General features: G+C 37.7%; 2 pseudogenes; one reads left to right on the top strand and one right to left on the bottom strand.

The window, feature by feature from the left end:
- Positions 1-8,933: 8,933 nt before the first annotated feature.
- Positions 8,934-9,843, bottom strand: LOC119518056 (annotated as a pseudogene).
- A 2,632-nt stretch (positions 9,844-12,475) lies between these two features.
- The window catches only part of LOC119518055, an 81,116-nt pseudogene continuing 68,651 nt past the window's right edge, over positions 12,476-24,940 (top strand).

Raw genomic sequence — 24,940 nt, 5'->3', positions numbered from 1 at the left:
TATACAAGTATCTGTTCAAGTTCCTACTGTCAATTATTTTGGGTATATACAAGGAATTGGGATTGATGCTGTTCTTTTATCCTTTTAAACTTTGGAAACTCTAATAATTTCTTTCGCTAGTGAATTATCCAAACTATTTATAGAAAGAATATGCCCCTTGACATATTCATTTAAGACTTTCTTCACTGAACTTGTATTCGTCTAGTGTTCTAACAGTGATTTCTTAGAATTCAGTGAGCTTAGAACAACAGCAAAAACCTAAAGGAATTCACCCTTCCCATTCTTTTCAGATTACCTCTGGGCTCCTGTTCTCTTTTTGTGGCTAGACAGCCATACAAAGGTCCTGAGTAATAACCCAAAGCAAAATCATACAGAATCTCATGCCATTAATAAGCATAAATTATTTCCTTCAGGCCTTATCAATAGTCCCCTATAGCAGGATTCCCCATAGGCTTCTCTTCCACCAGTAATTTGAAAGTTTTCCCCTAGTACTCATGCTGTATGTGTGCTGTAACTGGTGAGCATTGGCCACAGACAACTGTGGCTTCTTTGTTTTCTCAAACTGTAAGTGGTAGTCAGCCACTACTATATACAGTTCAAGTTCTGGGAACTTTTGAGACCAAGACAAATATCCTGGACCTGTCCTTCAGTTTGCCAACTGTTAGATTGGTATTAACATATGAGCACACCAATGTATGCATAAGGCTTAATCTGTTCTCTGTGAACTCAGAAATGGACCCACATTGGGAGTGTGGGTGGTGGTGTCCCACCAAATAAGGGTGGGTTAGGGGAGAGTTCAGTCAAAGTTCCATGAAGTTTTCCCACCATTTGTAAGTTGCATTTTCTTAAGTCAGTTCTTTACCAATTACTACCACCCCTTAGCTGTTTTCCAGAGATCTGAAAAGTTGGTTCTGCTACTTTCTTCTGGTTTTCCAGAGATTTTGTGGTAGGACAGAGCCCTAGAGTGTCTCACACTTCCTTCTTGCTTATGTCATTCCATTTCTGTAACTTTTGAGATGGAGTTTCTTTGTCTATCAAAGTCATGAGCATGCACATTTTTTGAAGCTCCTGTGGTTCCAAATACATTGACTTGGAGTTGGAGAGTGGGGACCTTAACCATGCCCCATATGCAAAATGAATTGTCCCAATAACTGCCCATCATCTGTTCTTAAAATTGGGAATAAATTTGTGAAAATATATGAGGCATGCAGTTATGGAAAGTAAAGGGAATTAGCTGACTGCACAGACAAAAACACTGGTTTAATATTTTATAAAAGTCTCAAAATATGTCCATTGGGAAGTCTGTCATTTTCCAGTCTCAATGGATCATATTTGTTGCATTCGCAGAAGAGCAGATTATAAAATGGGAAACTCCCACCAGAAGGACAGACCTATATGAGCTTCAGAATTTTCATGTCATCCTATCAGGTGTTGCACCACTCAAATGATCAAAGCTTGATTCCTTTGATCATTTCTCTTCCCCACAGTACTTCCAATCCTAACTCATATTTGGTATGAAGACAACAGTGTATACTAAAGCATATTCTGGGAAAGAGTCATGTGAAATCATTCAAAGGTGTCAAATAATGAAAATTGTTTAGGACAAGGTTCAGTAAAACTTGTAGTAACTTTATGTTTCTGATGAGGTTAATTGCCTTCATTGTTATATATATGAGGGATAGTAATTTTTCAGCAATTGTTTTGTGCTGTTTTCAGCAATATTATGAATTCTGTAATTGATCCACCCTTCCTTCATTATTCTGCCTAATGTAGAAAACAGAGTCAAATTGGGGACTCCCAATTTAGTATTTGTACAGAGATTTATGATATATCTAGTGTACAATGGTACATGGGGGTTTTAGATCCTACTGGGAGAAGAGACACTTGAAATACAAATAGACAATGGAGAATGAAGAATTGGAAGAGTAAGGGAGTTTTGAGGTATTGAGTCCATTTCCTGGCAGGACTTGTCCCCTTCCAAAATATGAAGATTGAACAGAGATGTGGGTCTCAGCAGACTACATGGTTACCAGCAGTGAAGGCATGGACTGATGTTGTAGTATTTCAGCCAGCTTTATGTGCCTTTGAACACAGGTTTCATCATGGCGACTCTCCTAAGTTACACAGAAAATATTTTTTTTGCTCTTCGTGAATCCCCCTATGTCATGTTCTTGGATTTTTCTCTATATTAACAACTTTACACTGAGGTCTTATATTTAAAGACCTTGTTTAAAGTTTAGATGTCACCAAAGAAGAAATTCTGAAACATCTGTTTATTATCATAAGTAGACATGGATATAATCATTTTTGAAATTTCATGCAAGCAGTTTATAAGTATTGAAATTGAGAAGCTTATTTCAAGAATAGTGAATTTATCTAGAGATGACAGCTTCAGAAAAAGAAGCCCAAATGAAAAAAAAATGGCTTAAAGAATTTATGGATTTATGAATTCACACATCACAGACTTAGGGTAGGTTTTTAAGTGCTAGCACAGCAGCTCACTGACAATGCAGTGAGCTAAGTATTGTTTTCTCATCACTTGATTTCATTCCCATGGTCCCAGAATATGGGCTGCACCTGTAGGCACAGAATCCATATCTCAGCCAGGAAGACTGGGAGAAGAATCAAGGACATAGAAGAAATCAAATTTCAAATCAATTCTGGGGAAAGATCCTTTTATGGAAATATAACATCTATATGGACAATTGCCATATCAGCATAGCAAATTTTCACAAACTGAATAACTCAATGTGCCCCAAACCCAGAGTAAGAAATAGAGCAGGACCAGATGCAGAAGCTCTGCGTGTGTCTGAATATAATCTCTGCCCCTTCCCCAGAGTCCTCATTATCCACAAATCTGACAGCATAGAGTACTTTTTGTCTTTTTTATTTATATCATTCTATCAGCTTTCTATAATGAAATTTCCCATTTTAATCATTTAGTCAGTTAATTGTTTAATCATTTAAATCATTTTAATCATTTAGTCTTTCAGCTCTTTGTCTCAAATTATCCCATTTCAATCATACTAATGCATGTACTTCAACCTTACAAATTATATTAATAATATGACTTTGTATAAATGGAATAATGCAATGTATGTTATTTTGTGCCTGGCTTGTTTTGAAGAACATCATATGGTGAGGTTGTGTTTTTTAATTAGGAAATTACATGTTTAAGTAGATGTGCCCTGTAAGACTTTGGCTTACACATCTTGAACCAAAATTGTTTCACATGGTATGGTAGGCAGAATAATGGTCTTCCAAAATGTCCCTGTCATAATCCCTGAAACATGTGGATAACTTAAAGTATCTGCAACTGAGAATAAAGAGAGAAGGTAGGAATAAGTTTGCTTATCAACTGACCTTAAATAAGGAGATTACCTTGGATGTCTGGATGGGCCCAATGGAATCACAATGGACCTTAAATATTGAGGTATAACACCAACAAATCCATGTCAGAGGGATGTGATGTGTGAAAGAACAGAAAGATTACCATTGTATTGATTTGAACCACTAATTTGTGGTAATTTCTTACAGCAGAAATAGAAAACTGATATATATTGTAAAGCCTAGGTTGTGAATTTTGCTCTATATTGCTCCACTAATAAAATCATATGTCTACTATTAAAACTAAATCCCATATATAAACTGAAATTGAAACCTATCCATGTTTTACACAAAGAATATTTGAATAAGGTAATTTTTAACAGAGCAATAAATAAAGAAATTTGATAGTCTTTATTAAGAGCTGTAATTAAACTGTATTTATCACATTGTGATATTTTATTAGATGAGTATATAATGCATCTCAATAATCAAAAACAAATCCAATAAAATAATTTAAATATTTTTAATTCTTTAAATATTATATTAAAAAGCAGCATTAAAACCAGTGAGGAAATGAAGGATGTAGAAATAATGGTTTTAAGGCAATTCGTTATTTGTTAGAGTAAAATAAATTTTCATTCCTATAGTAACACTAATTACCATGATAACATGATAAAGAAATGCCTAAAATAGCATAAGATTTCTAGATGACAAAAAATTACCTTTCTGAACATAAACTAAGATGGTAGAATCAAAACACAAAGAACTGGGAAAATAATTGATAGATTCATGTCCATTAAGAAACTGCACTTCAAACATTACAAAGTAATAATTTGAATGAAAAAACTATGGAGAACATTTAGAAGAGTATGAAGTGTAAAGAGGTAGATGTAAAGAAGGTAATAAAACATATTTCAGAAGAATAATTATGAGGGAATATGAACAAACATTTCAGAAAGGAAAAAATAACCTGTAAACATGAAAAAGGCTCAAACTCATCATAATCAAAGAACCTCAGCTTAAAATATTATGGAGAGAGATAAGATGGCAGCATAGAGAAGAGTGGAAACTAGTTAGTCCACCCGAAACAACTAATAAACAACAGGAACAACTAGTAAATAACCTGGAATAACTGTGGGGAGACAAATGTGACTGTCCACTCATCATACACCAACCTGAATTGGGAGGAATGCCTGAGATTGCAGCATAAAATCTGTAAGGAAAAACTGTGGCAGACCCAAGCTGCGAGCCCCTCCCTCACAGAAGCCTTGAGTTGGTAGAGAGCAGCACTCTCTGAACAACTAAATATACATCAGCCCAGCTCCAACTGGGGTCTCAATGCTAACTGATCAACAGAGACTGTAAATCTCCCAAAAGCAGACAGAGTCTTTTGGTGATGACTGAACTTAGAGAGTCAGGGGATGTATCTTGTCTTGGCATGGGGAGAGCCCAGAAGATTGGGTGTTATCTCTGGTTGACAGGTGAATCTGGGGGCTGTAGACTGACCCTGAAAGGGGGGATTTCTGTCCCTTTCTCTCTCTCTAACCTGGGCTGCTCAGTGGAGAAAGCCTCAACCATTTTTGGCTCACAGTGCTCTGCAGTAGAGAAAGCCTCAGGTATTTTAAACTCACAGCAATCTGACCCAAACAAGGCTGGAGATAGCAGAATCAAAGATAAAAAGAATCTATTTATATGCAAATGACCACTCTCTAGGGGGCATATCTTCCCAAGAGGAAAGATGTGGGGCCCAGATCTACTACCCACCTTCCATTCAGAACCAGACCCCAGAGCCTGGTGGAAAACAGCCACAGGCCACACCTCCTTACACCAGTCTGGAGTGACAGGCTGACAGGTGCCACCTACTGGGAAGAAAAGAACAGGGTGTGTCAATCCTGTAAGACACACCATCAGGGAAACCAGATACTGAATATTTCCTCCTTCTGAGACGTGAGTCTGTTCTCATCTGGGAGAACCTGATTGCGGTGGCCAAGGAGGTCAGATGTCTAGAAAACAGAAAATGACAACCTGCACTAAGAAGAAAGAAGTTATGGCCCAGTCAAAGGAACAAACTTACACTTCAACTGAGATAAAGGAATTTAAACAACTAAAGCTTAATCAATTCAAAAAGTTTAGAGAAGGTATGGCAAAAGAGGTAAAGGTTATAAAGAAAACACTGAGCATACATAAGGCATACAAAAGGCTGAATTTGAAAGTCTGAGAAAACAACTGGTAGAATACATGGAAATGAAAGGCACAACACAAGAGATGAAAGACACAATGGAAACATACAACAGCATATCTCAAGAGACAGAAGAAAACATTCAGGAGCTGTGGAACAAGGCACCCTAAAGCTACATACAAAAGAACAGATAAAGAAAAGAATGGAAAAATATGAGTTACATCCCTGTTAACTTAAGGAGAAAATGAAATACAGGAATGCGCATATCATTGTTGTCCCAGAAGGAAATGAGAAAGGAAAAGGAGCAGAAGCAATAATAGAGGAAATGATCAATGAAAATTTCCCATCTCTTATGAAAGACATAAAATTACAGATCCAAGAAGCACCATGTACTCCAAAGAGAATAGATCTGAATAGGCTTACACCAAGACACTTAATAATCAGATTATCAAATGTCAAAGACAAAGAGAGAATCCTGAAAGCAGCAAGAGAAAAGTGATCCATCACATACAAAGGAAGCTTAATAAGACTATGTGTGGATTTCTCAACAGAAACCATGGAGGCAAGAAGGAAGTGGTGTGATATATTTAAGGTACTGAAAGAGAAAAACTACCAACCAAGAATCCTATATCCAGCAAATTTGTCCTTCAAATATGAGGGAGAATTCAAAATATTCTCTGACAAACAGATAATGACAGAGTTTGTGAACAAGATATTTGCCCTACAAGAAATACTAAGGGAGCACTACACGCAGTTAGGAAAAGACAGGATTCAGAGGTTTGGAACACCTCTCACAATGTTGGGTGATGGTAGCACAGCAATGTAAGTACACTGAACAAAGATAACTATGAATATGGTTGAAAGAGGAATGTTAGGAGCATGTGGAACACCAGAAGAAAAGAGGAAAGATAGACTGGGACTGTATAACTCAGTGAAACCTACAGGGTTCCAACAATTGCGATAAAATGTACAAATATATTTTTTCATGAGGGAGAGCAAATGAATGTCAGCCTTGGAAGGTGTTAAAAATAGGAAGGTGTTAGGGAAAAATACAATGAACATGGAGACCATAATTAAGGGAATTATTGTATTATGCTTCCTTTATTGTAACAAAGACAATATACCAAGATAAATGCATATAACATGGGCATAGGGGAGGGGTGTGAGACTTGTTTTTGGTGGTGGTGTCTGACTCTTTATTCTACTTTGATCTAAGGTTTTCTTTCCTTTTACTGCTTCTAGCTGTCATGTAATTTTTGCTTTCTTTTTTCTTTTTCTTTTGCATCTCTACCTTCTTTGACTCTTCCTCCTGCTTGTGGAAGAAACATATATATCCTTATATAGATAGTGGTGAGGGTGGTGAATACATATGTGACTATACAGGGAATCATCAGTTGTTTACTTAGGATGGAATATATGGCATGTGAACAAAACCATCTTAAAAAATGGGTTGATTATGAAAACTTGAGGGCAATATTCTGAGTGAAATAAACCAGACACATAAGGACAAATCTTGCAAAGTTTCACTGATAGGAACTAATTATAATATGTAAACTCATAGACATGAAATATGTTACCAAGATATAGAATGAGGCTAAAGAATGGGGAGCTGTTGCTTAGTATGAGTTAAATGTTTAGAAATGAGCAGAGGTGATGGTAGCACATTGTGAGAATAACTAACATTGCTGAATGTTGCTTGAATGTGGTGGAAAGGAGAAGTTCAGAGACATGTATGTCACAAGAAGGAAAGTTGGAAGTTGAAAGATGAGAATGTATGAAACAGTAAACCTTGTGGTGGGCAATGTCCAAGTTAACTCTACAAACATGAGAAATCTCTTTCATGAACCAGAACAAATGTATGACATTACAACTAGAAGCTACTGATAGAGGGGCATATAGGGAAAAATTTACATACCTATTGCAAACTATGCACTTCAGTTAGTAGTATTTCAATGTTCTTTCATAAACAGTAACAAATGTACTATGCCAATACTATGAGTCAACAATTGAGGAAGGTGATTAGGGATATGGGAAGATTTGAATTTCCTTTTCATTTCTTTTTTTTTTTTCTTTGTCTTTATTTCTTTTCTGGAGTAATGAAAATGTTTTAAAAATTGAACAAATATTAATAGTGGTGAAGTCGTATGATGGTACCAGGGGAAACTGATTGTACACTTTGGATCTTTGGGTAATTGTATGGTATGTGAACAATCACAAAAAAAAAAAAAATATGGAAATCTAATTTCTCCAGTGTTAATTCCTGAAAGAAAATAATAACAACCTGGAGTGATGAGGAGGCAATAAAACAGGAAAATTCAAGAACTGCCTATAGATTATGACTTGTACAAGTAAACGATTAATCCTGAGAAGTCTAATCTAGTGTTTTATTTATTTATAAGTATGAACTGCAAGAGACACAAAATTCCTTAGTCGGAGCATTCTTTCAGAAATAGGAGTTTAAGTCAGAAGAACCCCTGTCTACTCTGAGGTTTAACTTTTATATAGGTTTGAGGGGGTCAATGTCACATGACACCTAGATAGTGACATTAATGCAAATAGGTCATCCTTGACCTTGCCTCTGCCTATTCACCAACTCTGTGACCTTGAGCTAGGTGCCTAATTACTGTAGGCTCTGACCACCTCAATTGCAAGTGGACATATATGAAACTAATTGCATAAAAGACTTATTGCAAAAATCAAATGAGATAATGCATATGAAATGCTTAATTAGGGTTGGAAAATGGGAGTGTGATCATCATTATTCAATGATTTTGTGGTTCTTTTCCAGACCAAAGGATTTTATTATTTTCATAAATTTGTATTTTTAGGGTCAGGCTTTACTTTGAATTTAACTAGCACTTATCTTTTGTTCACACTTTGATTAGTATTCACTGTGCATAAACTCCATATAAAGAACAGTACTAGACATTGATGATACAAAAAGGATAAGCTAGAGCTCATAATTTTAGAAAATTCATATTGTTGAATGAATAGAAAAATTCTCTAAAGCAGTGTGAATGAAAGGAAAGTGAGCCAGATGAAAAGGTGGTAGTCTGAAATTCATTCAGTCTGGAAACTCAGAAAACATATCTGTAAGTAAATCTTTAGGAGATTGCCAAAAGAGGCATAACTCATAACTTTTATGGATATATATTACAGGTATGAATTACAATTTTTATTCATAAAATGTCCATGATATCCATAAAAATCACTGTGGGCCAAGATCTCTTTTATATGAGTTGCATTTTTAGTTACAAAGTAAAAAGGGATGATATGATGAAAATTTATGAATTGTAGTGAAGGCAGGAAAGGCCCCAAAGGATGAACAAAGGAAATAGTAGCTTTAAAACATGCAAATTCAGATGAAGTTAAAATGTTGCTTTTGGATCTCTTTATCGTGAACCCTGCTTGTCACAATGGTCCCCCATCACTGAGAGGCAGCTGCTCTGCCTAGGATTCTCCCCAGGGCCCCCTTCATGTCCTTGTTCCTCAGGCTGTAGATGAAAGGGTTCAGCATGGGTGTGACCATGGTGTACATCACTGAGGCCACGAGACTTCTTGATGATGGTTTGGATACAGAGCACAGGTAGACCCCAAGGCCAGTTCCATAGAACAAGGAGACAACTGACAGGTGAGACCCACAAGTGGAAAAGGCTTTATACTTCCCCCCAACTGAAGAAATTCTCAGAATGGAGGTGATGATTTGAGAATAGGAGAGAAGGATCCCAGTGAAAGGAAAAATGCCCATGACACTAGTCACAAAATACGTGAATATGTCATTGATGGTGCTGTCAGAACAGATGAGCTTCAGGACTTCAGAAGGATCACAGAAATAGTGTGGGATTTCTATGTTTGTGCAAAAGGAGAGTCTCAAGATGATCAAGGTCTGGAGCAAAGGCATTGAGACAGTGAGGAACCAGGACCCCAAAACCAGTAGTACACAGAGTCAGGAATTCATGGTGATTGTATATTGCAGTGGGTGACAGATGGCCACAAAACGGTCATAGGCCATCACAGCCAGGAGTAAACTGTCCAGGCATCCAAAAACAACAAAAAAGTACATCTGGGTGAGGCAGTCTGCATAAGTGATAACTTTATTATGATTCCGGATATTTACCAGCATTTTTGGGATGGTGGTGGAGGTAACCCAGAGCCAGCAAAGGACAGGTGGGAGAGGAAGAAACACATGGGCATGTGAAGGTGGGGTCAGTGATGGTGGTCAGGATGATGAGCAGTTTCCCAAGAATGGTCACCAGGTACATGGACAAGAATAGCTTGAAGAGAATGAATTGAATCTCTGACATATCTGAAAATCCCAAGGGGAAATTCTGAGACATTTGTTGAATTTTCTGTTTCCATGTGGATGATATACCTGCCAGACCAAAGACTAAAGCAATAATAAATAGTCAACCAAAAGACAACATAGAAATGCATTTGGCTTTCTTTAGATGTGAAGAAAATTAATGATATACCATTTTTGTATACTTATATTCAGTTTGGCAAAAGGATCCTATATTACCCTATTTTATATATGTTTATTGTGTGAGATTCTATTCTGTTTTATTGGACAATTAAGAACATGTCACAGTAGCTCATTTCATTTGGAAACTATAATCAACCCTATTTGATTCAAAATAAAGTAAATAGACCCATCTTGGAGGAAGTAATTGATCAATCAACAAGATTTGCCTTCACAAAGCACTCTGCTGGGGTTCCCTGGGGTTGACAAAAGACAAATTCTTGGTAAAGTCATACAGAAGATAAGGATAGTTGCTTGAGCAACTATCCATTTCCAGTGGTCTGTTGGCTTATGCTATTCATAAGATAATAAAATAAATCAAAATCAATGTTGGAAAGATAAATTATCTCTTACAGATGATGTCTGACAACAGAAAACTCTGGTAGATACAAATTTTTAAGTTATTAAAACCAATACATATTGTTAGTATTTGAATATCAACAAAATATACCGAAATAATTAGCTTTATGATATAATGCACTGATCAGTTGGGATGAAGAATAGAAAAATCTTCTAATTAGAATAATAGAACAAGGATTTCCAATTATCAATACTAGTGGTAGTTGATACTCATTGGGAGAATGCAATGTTCCTGGTCCATTGGACGGTGCATCTTTTCATACATTATTTAATTGCATCATTCCACAACCCTATGATGTAAGCAGTTATTTTTATCATACTCATTTTTCTTATAAGTATTTACGTGCACTGAACAAATGTGGAATGGTAAATGGAGATATAAATGAAGGAATGAATGTGTTCTCACTTTTGAGACAGGAAGACTGAGAGATGGGAGATAGTAGAGACTGGCTGTTTGAGGCAAAATAAATAGAAACTCTATAGGGAAAGGAAGTTCCAGCTGAGAATGAAGAGAAGTCCTGTGACATTGAGTTGGTGATTGAGTAATCCCAGAGTTCAGAGGCAAATGAATGGGGTGAAGAGAAAAACACCTTCCAGAACTAGTGACTTAAATGGTATAGGAATTTTAGTATATGGGACTTTCTCCTCTTTGTCTTCCCCTCTCTTTTGGGAGATACTGTTCTCAAATGCCTCCTCCCCCTCTACCCCTCTGTCTTCGGAATGGGGAGGAGACAGTGCAGACATGTGTGAACTGGATGAGTGTGATGTCTCTGGGAGGCAAAAGTGAGTTTATTCTCAGCTTGGAAATGGAGACTTGTAGGCAAATTTGACAGTGTCATATTGGCAGTCTGGGGTTTCAGCAGTTGATTTCTCAATTTGTATTGTGTTTCTATAGCATTTAAGTAGTTTAGCTGACTTGGAGCAGTGTGACCTAAAAAGACAAGAATTTTGTTTGCTCATTAAATTTGCATGGTGCAAATTTCAGCTCAATGACTGAAACCTCAAGTATAAGAATTCATCTTACAATGCTTTTCGTTCAAAAGTTGTGACATTCACTGTGCAGAATTCCTAACAAAAATTGACAGAGCCCCTGAGATGCCATTTCTCCACAGTCAGAGAGACTGAGGCAGGCATTTGTTCAAGGATCATTAGGGCCCACCGTCTTCACCTAGAGATCTGAAGATGCCACCTGGACACACCTATCCTCACCTGGAACACCATGTAGCATACTGCCACCACTACCTACACCTCCTGAATGTAGACCAAAAACAGCAAAGTATTGATTCACCACAGACATCACCAGACTCTCTTCCAGTTCACATTTGACCCCTTTCATGACCTGGTAATACTGTGTTTAGGTTGCAACTTAAGGAGGGGGTAGTTTTTATCCAACTCATATATGATTGCTTCTTTAAAGTCATAGCATTCCCTGGAAATATGCACAGGAAGACCACCTCAACAATTTCAGCTGCAAATAAAAGCAGTATCAGATGGTGACTTAATAATTGGAGACACCAACATCATGTTAATAATAAAGAAAACAGTTCTCAAATTATGGTGGTGCAGTCCTCATATCTTCACTACTGTGGAGTCAGAAGGGTCTTGCCACTTACTTGGGTTTTGCAGATTTACAACATGATTTCCTGCTGATTAAGGCAGAATGCTTGGATGTTAGTGCCAGGATATACTGTCCCTGCCCTCTGTCCCCCACAGAGGGTCTTCAGCCCACAGTAAGAAACAGTTCAAGAACTTGAAACTTGTGATAGGGTTTCTTAAAGTTAATGGGCTGAAGATGTTGCTCATTACATCACACATTGTGTCCTTTTTAAGATAATCAGAGATCAATGCCTTTATAATTTGTATTGCTATATGGAAGGTTCATGCTTCAACTAGGAACTGGGCCACTTACAATGTATGATTACTGTAAAACTTGTAATCTATAATTGTGACAGCAAGGCTTACCCAATGACATATTTTACCCCCTTATTAATTCTCCCTTCACCTCTGATCCCAGGAAGACACTGTTAACAAAAGCTTTCCTTCACACAAGACTTACCTGACAATCCAGCTTCCACCAATAGCATCACTGGATGGACTTGGCACTAATGGAATATTCTTCTCTGGACAATGTGTGCAGGGAAGATCAAGTAAGTGATGTGCAGTGCTGGCTTTCTGCAGTTGAAGGATTTTGCAAAGCCTCATTGAGGCTGCCCTTATCCTCTGCCTGGTGCTCTGTGGAGGGCAGAATTTACCATCTCAGGGGATCCAGATGCTGAATTCTAAAAATGACTCATTAAATATATTGTTATCTTTTTTACTGTATTTACTTAACAATGGTGCTCCCTGGAGGACCGTGGGCAATATATAAGAGTGATATTTATGTCTGTTCTGTCCCCATAGGTTCAGCTTTGGGGTGAGATGCATATTCCCTTCCCTATCAATGGTGCCATTCCTCTTGAAAAAGACTTTCCCCTGCTGACATGCCCTCTCCTGTAGGGATCAACACATGGACCATTCCAGGAGCCTCTAAGGTGCTGTAAGTGGCACTGAGACCCCATGCCTAACTCAGAGATGTGGGGACGTACTCTGATCACACACAAATCACATAGGAGTCTCTCCAAACCTTCATCCTGGCATCTAGTTTAAACCCCTTTAGCAGTCTCTAGAGAAAAAGGTTGGATTTGCATTTGATTGGGGGTTAAAAAAACTCATTGTTGGTTAAAGTGAAAATTTTTCATGGCACATGTATGCACCACCCCCACCCCCACCCCCCAGGTACAATTCTTCACTCTTTGAATCTGGCATAAACACATAAACAACTCAAACTTACATGAATTTTTTTCTGGCTATAAACCCAGGTAGAATATTCAGAGTTTTCCGTCACCATGTTGGAGAATGAGTCAGCAGATGTTTTATGCAAAGAGCTACATAATAAGTATTTGAGGTTTTAAAAACATATATTCTCTGTTCCAACCACTTATCCCTGTGGCATATGTGAACACAGCTACAGACAACACTACAGGCATGAGTGGGTTCTGTGCATTAGTATCCCATGTCTGCTATAACAAATAATCACAAGCTACATGGCTAAAAACATCAGTAATTTATTCCTTCATGGTTCTGAAGCCCAAAATCCCACAAACAAGTAGACTGCATGGCCATGCTCCCTCTGAAACATGCATGAATGGATAGTTCTTTACCTCTTCTGAAGTTCACTGATGGTCAGTGTTCCTGTACTGTCGCTGCACGACTCCAGTCTCTGATCTTGTCTTACTTGGCTTCCTCCTCTTACTTTTTTGTGTCTCCCCTGTTTTTCCCTTAGATTAATAATTGATGCTCTATTTGAGAACACTCTTGGATAAGCCAGGATGATTATATCAAGAGATGATATGAAGATTATGTGAAGACAGCATTATGAAGAGATTATACACTCTATCTGCAAAGCCTTTTATTCCAAATAAAAGGGATTGGGTTATGAACATACCTTTTGGACCCCATGAGGACCATGGAAAATGTTCAAATAAAACTGTATGAAATGGATATGGGGTGGAAGGTGACCAATGGAATGTCATTGGCTGACCCCTGACTTAGAGAGTAGATTCAGAGATAGGGGCTTAAAAGCTGCAAAATTAAAAGTAAAAATCACATACCTCTTTTTCTGTAGTGGGAGTCACCTGCTGAGGATCATGATGGTCACATTCCTCACACCTTGCCTAACTGACCAGCCCAGAATCATTTCACTGTCAGACCCTCTACCTGCCAACTTCCTTCTCCCAGTATAGCTGCTCGCTGTGCCATCAAGTATCTGAGTTCCATGGAGGGTGAATGGAGACCCAACAAGGAGCTTTCCTTTGGTTTTGAGCTAATGGCTCCAGTAGTCCAAGAAGCAATTCTGTTACTGATGTTCTTGGGTAAAGTCTTTCATGTCCCCACAGCATACCATAAGGGTAAAGACCACCAGCTTAAAATTATGGCCACACTGACAACCCCTGTATACAAGGGATAGACTTGGGATCTCTAAGTTCAGTTTCCTAACCAGTAATAAGAATAAAATCATGTCTACTTCTTAAGGTAAATATTCAGTGTAGATGTGCAGGTTTTAGTTTTACCTGGCAGATATCAGCATTCATTAATTTACCTTCTCTTTCATATCTGTGAATGCAGATACTCCTTGTACTTACTGGTGTGGATGATTCAGCTCTTGCTGCAGTATATTGGGCAGGTCTCTCTATGCTGTGTGTTGGCTTGGACGGTCTCTGCTTCTTTTGTCTCATACACAGGTAGCCAGGGTCAGTTTTTCCACTGAAAAGAGTAAAGCTTGAGAAAAGAATGAAAATGCCCAAGGCCTCCTAAGAGCTTGGATCAGAAATGGCAGGCTGACACCTCCATCCACATGGCATTAGAGAATGCAGAGCACAGGGGCCCAGACATTACCATGGCATGAGCCACTGTGCATTGTGGGGAATGAATAACCAACTCCACAATATTTGCATGCTGTGTTAGCACATTATTTATAGCATATTCCTTTTAGTGGAATCACAACTACTTATATTTGGTATAAAGTCCCTTTTGTAAAATCCACAGGTTCCCTCTCTATATACTTTTCAGTTACAGTCAATAGGAAAATTAAGTGTTTGGCTTCTTAATGCTGTGAAACTCACCATTCCAATATGCAGATACTTAAACCAATAAGCCCCCATATTTGTGTCAGCTGGGTGGATTTTATGTTCTTGTCTAGTTCTTTAGGCATTGGTGGTCATTTTTGCTCATCCAGGTTGTGTTTGCTCGTTTTCAATGCACAGCTATCCATGAAGATGGCCATTGGTAGAAGCAGGTTGCCAGGAGTGAGAGGAAGAAAACAGGTTTCATGAGGTCTGGGCTGGAAAACGTTGTATCACTCTTCCCCCTTTTGTGCAAAGCAAGTCACAAGGCCACACCCATTCACACTTTGCGGAGAGAGCCACAAAGGTGCAGAGTGAATGGTGTTGGTACCAAGGGGTGCAATTGTGCCCATTTTTGAAGACGGAGGACACACAAATCCCAGAATAGCCATCATGAGGTGAAAACACATGTGGGCCTTGAAAAAGAATGTGTGTTTTTGGTGTAACCAGCAGCCCATGTCATTTGTGGTCATGATTTATGGTTAATCCACTCAGTGTAGTTGTGCATTTCTCTCCAGATACTTTGAAGGGCTCAGATTGATGCAAAGAGAATATTGAGAATTGGAGTTCACTGGTACAGAGTTTCTGCCCAGAGGGTACAGTGAAGGGAGAGAGGACAAGGATGCTGAGAACCAATAGAAGAGCCTGATTAATCAGACCATTGGATTGTAGCTTGGATGAAAGAAAGGAAGGGAGGCTGGTTAGAAAGGGAAGAAAAGGGGGAAGGAAGGAAGGAAACAAATGAAGACAGCCAGAAGTAAGAAGAAAAGAGTGAATGAAGAGAAGAAGGAAAAGGAGGAAGGAAGAAAATAAGAAGGATGGAAGGAAAAGAAGCATAAAAAGAATGTGGAAAAGGATGAATGTATAGAAGGAGAAAAGAAGAGCATATTTTAGATGCATGGAAATGTGATTTGAAGTTCACTGGGGTGGAAACATCTTGGAAAGTATGTCACTTGGAATTTATATCTTCCTGCATTCCAACCTCTGACATCCTACTCTCTTTCCATGGTCCTCCTCAGTTGTATTCACATCTGTAGACACTGTTGTCCTTTACAATGTGGGCTCACCCTTTTACTCATTTCATTATCTACCCCCATTTCCTCAACTTCTCCCCTATTCCACATAAATTGCAGGATATCCTTATATCCTGCCAAACTAATCATGTCAACTTACCATCAAAGTATTTCAATGCTCCCTAGAAGTTGTGCTCAACTAAAATTTCTTCAGTGGAACTACACATCATGTCTGCTGAGATATTACTTCTTTGTTCCATCCCTTAGGGGGAGTTTTTCCTTCTTATGCTCAAATGAATCTAAATTGTAATTCTTTAGAAACAACTGCTCCCACTGCAATATTTTGAAATCTTCAACCTTTATTCAGTCTCCCAATGTTACTTGCATCTTTAACAATACACCAACCTTTAAATATCCTCATCAAGCCAAATTGACTAATAGACAAATTCCATGCAATTTATTTAACTATGGTGTGACATTTCTCTTCTAAACGTTTGTTTCACAAAGCTCTTATTCCTTAGATTCAGTGCCCAAACTCTCTCTGACCTTCCACCAACACTAAGAAATTTATTATTATACACCCTCACCTATTAATGTTTAACATGTATCATGTGGCTTCTAAATAAACAGACAAAAACTAACACCACATACACCCATGTACAGATGACACCCTCATGTCCATGACCATCTTGCCCTACAGATTATCCAGAGTGTGAGAGGAGAGGTTCAGGCTTATCAATACAAACCTATTGTTTTAAAATCCACTTTTATGTCCCACAATTTAGAAGAAAGGGTGACAGACAAGAGTGAATATGGAGGACACTAAGCTAACCAGAAATTATAAATAGATGAATTTTCATATCTATAGAGCAGACAGGGTTCATGGAGGAGGCAAAAGGAACAAGGACTGTCACTGAAGGGGAATGGCTGGTTACATGGGAGATGATGAAAACTGATCTAGTCTTTCAAAGAACTACAAATGGACATGGGTGTTATAGGGAAGCTGATATTGACACAGAATGAATAAAGGGCTTTAGTGTTGGCAGCTGTGCATTAACTGATGGGATTCTGCCATCACTTCTTTTTCAGTGCACTTGGAAGAACCCTATCCTATAACAGAGTTTGTTTCATTTACCCCTTCCTGGAACCAGTCCACTTTTGCTGAGAGCACTGCCTTTGCTTTAACACATGTATGACTATGAGTTCATAATCTGAAAATAATGTTGTTTCTTCTTGGAAATTCCTCTAATCCTGGTGAAGTTTAACTTCACAATATTTAGGCCATCTTTTTTTTCTAGATTCAGAGACTTACTTCAGTTTCTGTATTCAGGATTTTTATAGACTTCTTTATATTTATTAAATTAAAAGCAAATTATCACAATTTCAGAGAGTTGGATAGGCAGAGAGCATATGGAGACTAAAAATGGCAGTGTTCCTGCATCAATGACAGTTAATAATTAGATTATTAGTATCATGATAATTTATTGTTTCATTTAGTATGCCAAACTCACATAAAATCCTTCTGTCCCCTAATAAAAATTGTAAGAGGAGAGTTAGGAAGGAGTATTTCACATTATCTCTTGCTTATACAAGTGTCCTTAGAGCTTAAAAGCTTGAAAGGGAGAGAAGTCAATACGTTACTTCAGTGGACAGAAAGCTTTCTCTGTAAAAGTTATATAAGAAATGTTTTATGCTTTGCATGGCAGATTATATCTGTGGCAACTATTCAACTCTGCCATTGTAGAAAATAGGCAGTCAGAGACAATCCATCAATGAATGGGTATGAGGGCATGTCAATAAAATTTTATATACAAAATATATTATGGGTGAGAAAGAACTTGCTGGCCAAATTCATATTGGAAGCCAGTCTAGATGAAACAGTGTCTTAATAAAAGGTCAAAATCAAGACATGGTAAGTTATACGGATTCCAAAATTGGAGGACTTTATATTGATCCTCGAATATCTACAAGATACATGTGAAATGCCACCCAAAGATTTGGGCTTTCATAATCATGACAACCCTCAAATGGCATCATCTGTGGGTGCCAACCCTTCTACCATAGAGTTCCCCAGGACCCCCTTCATGTCCTTCTTCAGATTGCTGATGAATGAATTCTTCTTGGGAGTGACCATGGTGTACATTACTGAGGACACCAGAATTGTAAATAAATGAATAAACTGTGCTCCAGTGACTGGTATGCATTTGAGCTGAAAGGTGAGAGATGCAGTCCCACAACCTGAGAAATGGTTAATCTGGAGGCCTGAGAACTGCCTGACTCACTGTGCCTTTAAGTGCACTCCCTGTGGAACTGCACAGAGCATGCACCCCAGTCACAGGGCAGGCTCTCCCCAGTGCACATGGAGATATGCTGCACTGATTGGATTCCCACATTGCTTGAACCCTTCCCAGTGCACAGGTGTATTTGGGGGAAAGCTGACTTGAGGGTAAAAGGTAGATCAAAAGCACCATCTGCTGGGAAGACAGGGAAAGTGCACTCAAGCAAGCTATAGTTCTGCCAAATTATATATAATTGTTCATATAATCCTGCATATACCAAAATAGCCTTATCAAGAGAAGCAAATATCCTGAAGCCAACAGGAAATCATAAAGCACATAAAGAAACAAGAAGATATGCACAAGCCAAATGACCAAATTAAAAAGCCAGAGGAGACACATCTGGGACAATTAATCAAAAAAGTATATACAATTCTCCAAATCTACTTCAATGGGTTGCCTAAAAGCTTAAAATACATCAAGAAGAATTTAGTGGGGCATAAAGAAGAATTTGAAAAGGTAAATAAAAATAGGTCATCTTATGGAAATAAAAGCTAATGTAGATCAAATTAAAAATACACCCAAGACACACAGAAACAGATTTGAAGGGGCCAATGAAAGAAGTGAATTACAGGTTATGAAAATTGAATGCAAATAGACAAAAGAACACATGTTGAAATAGAATTTGAAATGAATCTTAGGGAAATGAAGGATAACATGAAGCATGAAAATATCAGAATCATTAATGTCCCTGAAGGAGAAGAGTAAAGTGCTAGGGAGGGTATTTGGGGACATAGTTGGGGAAAAATTCCTGAAACTTATAAATGACATAAATATGCAATAAAAAAGCCCAATTAACATCAAACAGAATAAATCCAAATAGACCAGCTGTGAGACATAGACTAATCAGATTATCAATGCTCAAGAGAAGGAGAAATTTCTGAAAGCTGTAAGAGAGAAGCAATTCACCACATACAAGGAAAACCACATTAAGACTAAGTACTGCATAAACAGCATGCACCATGGAGGCAGGAAGGAAGTGGTATGGCATATTTAAGATTCTGAAAGAGGAAAAATGCCAGCCAAGAATTCTTTTTCTAGAAAAGCAATTGTTCAAAATTGAAGAATTGAAGGACAGATAGCCAGGACCTGTGTGGAACAGATACCTCATGAAAATCTCTGTTCAGTCACAGATCATACAACAGTCTTGAACATGTGGAGCACCTGAGACCAGTGAAAACTAAGATTTCACAACCAGGGGGCCCACACACCTCCCTGCCAGGAATGTGGATGGTTTTGTGGCTGATTTCCTGAGGGAGGAGGGGCTGTCAATGCTGGGAACAAAGAGGGTGGCTCAACCTGGCCCCACTTGCAGAACTGATTAACAAACTCAGACTGCTGAACAAAAACTCCAAGCATACATAAACTGAGATCAGACACTGGAGAATCTGAGAGCAGTCAGCCTGGGTATAGGGGAGACAGGGCTATAAAAAGAGCAAAAAATAAATACAGAGAACCTTTTTTTTTGCTCAGATGTGGCCTTTCTCTAATCCCAAGTCTGCAAATAAATTCATCACACTCCCCCTGACATGGGACTGAACACCCAGGTGAGTGAGTCTCCCAGGCAACATGGATTACAGATTCCGGAAATGAGCCTGACCCTGGCATTAAGGGACTGAGAATGCCTTTTGGCCAAAGAGGGACATAAAAGTCAACAAAATAAGATTTCACTGGCTAAGTTATTTCAAATAGCTTCCAGAGACACTCCTGGGAGTTACCCCTACACAAGTTTCAGCCAAATGGCCACAGTATGCCAAGCTCTAGTCAACAGTAGTCCCCAAAATAGTAAAGAATACCTAGGACCCTACCTGAGATTCTATAAATGTTTCACTCACTAAGCTAAGTTTTCAGAAAATTAAATCCTCAAGTGTGATTTTATGCCAGATAATTCCCCAAACCTGGAGGCAACAGACTCTTCAAGAGCATCAGTCAGCTGTGTACCTATTTCCAAAAATGTCAACACCCCTTTTCAACATGAACATGTTAGGGTGGTTACTGCCTAGACATCCCTGATGATCAAGAGAGTGGTTAAATGGGATGAAGGGGTAGCAAGAGAGAAGATAGAATTTAACGAAGGATTACAAATATTGAATCTTTATATCATCATTTTCTTAGTTGGTACAGTATTAACATAGCTAGAAAGAATAACTGAAATTGTAGAACTGAGGCACACAACATACCTTGAAATTTGCCCTATACCTGTGTGTTAAATTGTGCCTGGAAAGTTATCACCTCTCTGTACATATGTTATATTTCATAATAATTAAATATCTCAAATATGATAGTGTAACCCACAGCATTCTTTGAATTTTCTAATATAACTACTATTTAAATTGTACTTTGATAAATATCATCTCTGCCTCTTTCTTTCTCTCTCTTTCTATATACACACACACATATATATTATATTTCACAATAAGAAATAAATTGTGGAACTGTAACCCATAATATTCTTTGAAAATTCCTCTACAGCTACTCATTAAATTGTACATTGAATATTATCACTTTTCTGTAATATACATATATATATATATATATATATATATATATATATATATTACATTCCACAATGAGGAAATAACTGAAACTATGGAACAGTAACCCATAATATTATTCAAAATTTGGTAGCCCATAATATTCTTCGAAATTTGCTCTGGACCTACTTTTAAAGTTTCTCAGGCAAGATTGAGAAAAACATAGGAAAAGTCGGGGAAAGGACAAAGAGAAAAGAAGAGTTTACTATGTAAGAGATAGAGCTTTTTCATGATGTGGGTATCCTTATTGAAATATGGAATCTTGGTGTACATGCATTTATGTTCATTGGTGTGCAGGACTGTGTTGTGTGTCCCATGTTATTTTATTGACTCAATTCCAGTGGTGCATACAAATGTGAGTGCTTTTGTTCCTCTGAGCAAACTGTCTGCCCTTCTCTAAATATCATAGAGCTTTAAAGATAAGGTGAAAGAGCAAACATTGTACTTTCTGTATTATTCTGTACAGATCATCAAAATTTTCATGAATCCTCATGGTCTAAGGAAGATTGATAAAAGTGTTTAGATTTCTGCCTCCAAAACAACACCTGAATGGGGAGTTCTGATTTAGGTTCAGTTACACCTCAACAACTGTGTAGGACTTTCCAAACTCTCCCAGTTATCTGGAAGGGAATCTATACTTGGTCAATTTTAAGGGAAGTTATCTGAAATAAATGTCCATATCTGGTGATTATCAATGCTGCCTTAACATGCCTGAAGGCATGCAAACAGTAGAAAGCAGCAGCCATCTGAATACCCTCATATCTGTTAATTTTGATTGCTGTATCAGCTATTGCTCCACGTGACTTCCCAAAAGTAAATGGCTTAAGATTCTGCGTTTACTACTTGATGTTAGTCTAAGGTTTAAGTTCTTTTGATCTCTACTCCTTCCTAATGAGTCTGTGGTCAGTTTTGAATTGGATGGGGCTGCTTTGATCTTCTTGGCTAAGCTCTCTCAATCTTGGTGGAAGAATTTGCTATAAGCTGGACTATGGTGACTTTAATTGGGACAAGTGACCTCTCCTCCACATGTCTTCTCAGCCTCCTGCAGGCCAGCTTCTTCTTGTACACATGGCTGAGACCAAATTACAAGAGGGACATCCAGAAACATGCCAAAGACTCCTGAGTTACCCTGACAATTCTGATATACTCTGCTGGGCAAAGCAAAAAAGCATCCTCATTCCCACCAAATCCAAAGGTGGATCAAGAGACTCCATCTCTTTATGCATGGAACTGCATATTCGTATTGCAAAAGCCACTGTATACTGAGAAAGTTGAAAGACTGGAGCCATTTTAGCAATCAGTCTACTACAGGTGCGCATATCAATACAATTGCATTTTATTTTAATATTTCAAGGACTAAGCCTTAAAGCACAATGGAGAAGGAAGTGAGAATTAAAGTATAAGTTTAATGAGAAGCTATGGAAATTCTACCATAGACCATCAAGTCTCATGCAGAATTATGTATTCTCTACCTGCTTCTCATCTCCAGTTCACCTTCCCAGGCTAAGAAGAAATATCCTATTTATTTCCAGATACCTTACTGAGTCCAGGGACTTCATGTCTGTCTCATCAATGACAAGAACTAAAGACTACTCCTTCTCTGTTCACATCTTAAAGTCCTAATGCCCATATTACCTTTTGTTTAATCATCTTTCAGTCTAACATGTATGTTAATTTTTCTATTCCATTACTGATACCTGACAGTGTTGAATCCTACTGGGAGATCAGACATATGAAATGAAAATGGACAACAGAATTCAGAATTGGAAAAGGAAGGGAGTTTTGAGGTATTAGGTCCATTTTCCTTTCAGAACTTGTCCCCTTCCTAAATGTGAGGATTGAACAGAGATGTGGGGTGGCAGCAGGGGGGGCGGGTCTCAGCACACTACATGGTAATCAGCAGCAAAGGCCTGGAGTGATGTTGTAGTATCTTGGCCAGATTTTTGTCCATTTGAACACATTGCCACTTTTTCCTAAGTTATGCAGAAAATGTATTTCTTGCTCTTTATGAGCTCCCCTATGCCATGTTCTTGGATTTTTCTCTATATTATTAACTTTCTCCAGAGGTCTTAAAATTTTTAAGAAGATTATTCAAATTTAGCAGTCATGGTTGAAATTTGGGATGAAATTCTTAAACATTTGTCTACTATCATAAAGTAGATAGGGGCATAATCATTTAAAAAACCCATGCAATCCTTCAGTAAGTGGTACAGTTGAAATTCATCTAAATTATAGCAAGAATTGTGAATTTAGATACAGATGAGAGCTTCACCAAAAGAAAGCCCAACCAAAACAGTGTCTACAGAATTAATTCTTTATTAATCCACACATCTCAGATTTAGGCTAGGTTGTCTAGTGCCAATAAGGAACCTCAGTGGTATTGCTGAAGACTCAGTGTTCAAGAACTTTTCTCATCACTTGGTTTTCATTCTCATTGTCACATAACATGGGTTGCACCTGTAGGGAAATAATCCATATCTTAGGAAGGCTTCTATAAGTATCAGTGTAAAACAAATGGAATGCCAGATGGATTGTTGGGAAAGACCTTCTATTGAAGTATCATATGCATATGGACAAATGCCATATCATAAGCTCAGAAATTTTCAAAACCTATATAATTTTATTTACCCAGAACTGAGTCTGAGAAATAGAACATTAGCCTCAGAAGTTCCCTGTGTGCCTGAATTGTATCTCTCCTTTCCCCAGGGTCATCACTAGCCACAATTCTAGCAACATAGAATACTTTCGTCTTTCATTTTTATGTCAGTCTCTCTCTCTCTGTCTCTCTCTCTCTCTATGAATATATATATATATTATACACATATATATTAGCTAACTATCTGAAAATTTCTCATTTTAATGATTTTAATGCATAGACTTCAGTGCTGTTAATTATATTCACAATTTGACTTTGTATAAATGGAACCATACAATGAAAATCCTTTTGTGTCTGGCTTCTTTTGAACAACATTATACAGTGAGGCTGTCTCTTTGTTATAATTAGGGAAGTACATGTTTAGGTAGAAGTGCCCCTAAGACTCTGGCTCACATGTCTGTATCCAAATCAGTTCACTGAGTGTGGTGGTCAGAATAATGGTCTTCCAATATGTTCATGTCCTAGTCCCTGATACCTGGGAATAAGGCAAACTTCCTAACCAGGGAGAATAAAGAGAGCAGGTGGAATTAATGCTTCCCATCAACTGAAATAAGGAGATTATTTGGATTATCTGGGTGGACCCAATGTAATCACAAATGCATTTAAATGTTGAGGAGGAAGGCAGAGAAGTATGTGTCAGAAGGATGTGATGTGAGAGAGAATTGACTGCCCATTACTAGCTTTGAAGATGGAAGGGGGCATTGAATTAAGGAATTCTCTAGGATCTGGAAAATGAATCCTTAGAGCATTCAAAAGTATCATACCTCTTTTGACAAAGTAGTTTAGTTTGACCCACTAATTTGTGGTAATTTTTTACAGTAGTAATAGAAATCTGATTCATAATTTAAAGCCTAGATTTTGGATTTAGCTAAATATGTCCCCAATAACAAAATGAGATATCTGTTATCATGCTAAATTTCAGATGAAAACTGGAAATGCAAACGTATCCATGTTTTACACAAAAAAATAATTGAACAAGATAATTTTAGTTGGGGGAATAAATAAGGGAGATTTGTCAGTATCTTTATTAATATGTGTAACCAAACTGCATTTATCAAAACATTGTGGAATTATTGTGTTAGGTGAATGTAAATATTAATGCATCAGAATAATCACAAATCCATTCAAATTATGATTTGTTATATCAAAAGGGCATGAAAACCTATGAGTTAATTAAAGATATAGAAATAAATTATTTCAGGGTAATTAGAGATTCATTGAAGGAAAAATAAGTTTACATTCATATATTAACAGTGGATCCCATGACACTGATTTTGGAGTAAGGTCTAAAATAGCATAAGATTTCTAGATGAAATATAGCTTAACATTTTGATCATAAACTGAGATGGGAGATA

The sequence above is a fragment of the Choloepus didactylus genome, chromosome 21 (genome assembly GCF_015220235.1).
Source record: "Choloepus didactylus isolate mChoDid1 chromosome 21, mChoDid1.pri, whole genome shotgun sequence".
NCBI classification, from domain to species: domain Eukaryota; kingdom Metazoa; phylum Chordata; class Mammalia; order Pilosa; family Megalonychidae; genus Choloepus; species Choloepus didactylus.
This window is presented reverse-complemented; position numbering and strand designations above follow the sequence as displayed.